This window comes from Daphnia pulex, chromosome 8 (assembly GCF_021134715.1).
Source record: "Daphnia pulex isolate KAP4 chromosome 8, ASM2113471v1".
Taxonomy (NCBI): Eukaryota; Metazoa; Arthropoda; class Branchiopoda; order Diplostraca; family Daphniidae; genus Daphnia; species Daphnia pulex.
Genome location: NC_060024.1, coordinates 1,130,312 through 1,132,276, shown reverse-complemented (window position 1 = coordinate 1,132,276; position 1,965 = coordinate 1,130,312).

Here is a 1,965-nt window from a genome sequence, read left to right as displayed (position 1 = left end):
ATTGTTGTTTTTTTTTAAGGCCAAAAAAGAAATTTAAAAAATTCAGACAAAGCATTTTCAGAAGAATTACCTTGTTGTTTCGATTCGTTCGTTCGGTTAACGGTTCTTTATGGGAACCCAAAACCGGCACTTTTTCATAATACAAATATTTTCAAAATATTTATATATAAATCAGAAAACAATTATATAAATAAAGATGTAAGATTAAAACTGGTAAAAAGTATTATAATAAAGAATTATGATTTTCACGAAATTTTGACTTGTCTGAGTCATGGCTACAAAAACATAGGTCAAAACAATAGTTATCCTTAATAAAGGTATACTTTAATGGGATGTGAACCATGATCCTCTTCATCATCAATCAGCGCTATAGATCTTATTGCAATTCAAAAGAGTATAGGATTAGTCAAGCATAAAACAATTTCTAGTTCGGCTATAGGCCACAGTGGTGCGCATTGGCGTAAGCTGCGTACGACATTTGGCTATGTCGCGTACTTTTGAATTGCAATAAGATCTATAACAACTACATTAGTTCTTGTATACCATGGGAAACTATTTTGAAACGGAATTGATTGTTGTGTGTCATTGTTTTTGGCGTGAAAATGTTTTTAATCGCGATATTTGGTCGTTACCAAACCTTGGCTTCATATACCCTTCCCCCACACGCAGATGATCACGAAAAACGATGTTGTTGTAAGTTGGGCTTGATCCACTTTCTTTTAGGTCACATAGCCAGAACTATAGCCATTATACCGACGGCAGTTTCCCTTAAACAACCTTTTCATAAATGCAATGTCCTCCGGCGGTAAATTTGGTTTTCACGCATAGCCTCCGGCGGTTTGCACGACAGAGGTTCACGCATGGCCTCCGGCGGTATATTTGCAGGATAGAGAAATCCCGTACACACCTTCACATGACCTTGACATGGAAAGTCTCTGTAAAAATCAAAACGAGGGAAGCTGTTGTGGAAAGTGGAATTTAGACCTAAGGTGGAAAAGTTGTAGTCACAACCGCCAGATGTCACCAGTCGTTAAGCAATTATTTTAGCAGTTTTTCATTTTTTACGGGAGTACTAATTAAGTAAATGTATTTTTTTTCTGGTCGCACCGCATATTTTTAGTCTAATTGTTAAGACGAAAAAGTCCGAAATCTGTCGTAAAACGCCCGAGTTATGGAGTGTTACAGACAGACAGACAGACAAAGTGACGTGGTTTTATTTTGCCCTTCAGGCTCGAAAAAAAAACGAGCAAGCGCTTAAATAACGCTACTTAATGCGCGTCGCTCTAAATTATTATTATTATTTTATTTAATGCGAAGAAAAACTACTGCGGCTGACTGCAGCGAATGGTCAGACGAGTAACGCGAGCCCGTCCGTTTTTTCAGTGCTTGTCGCTGGTCCGTCCGCTATTTAGCGCTGTCGCCCATCCGCTGTTTTCGGCGGCTCATTAATATAAGCGAAAAATAATCCATTCAAATGTTTTGCGCTAGATCTAGCGCTTTCTAAGCGCGCGTGGCGCTAGCGATTTGTTTGCGATAAACTTGCGCACGATGCGCTAAATATATATTTAGCGCAATTTATTTCATTGTATTATTTACGAAACGCGCAAGCGCTTCGTTAATTTAAATAAACGGTTGTGACAGGGAAAACGATTGCGGCGACTGGACGAGTAGCGGAGACACGTCCAAAATTTTCGCGCTTGCCTCGAGTCCGTTTATTAAATGGGATATTAAAATAGCGCCAAGCGGACGGATTTTATTGCAATTTTGATACACCAAACACTGTGGCGGGAAATTCAAAACTTGATTGGCTAAGAGACGATAACGTTTCGTGTGGGTGGGTGAATGTAGACGCCATTTACTCGTGTCATTCACTCGATGAGAGCAGCGCGATTCTAATCAATGCGGATTTGCCATCCGCACACACGCGCAATATACAACAGCCGCTGGCTCTAATAAAGTAATGGA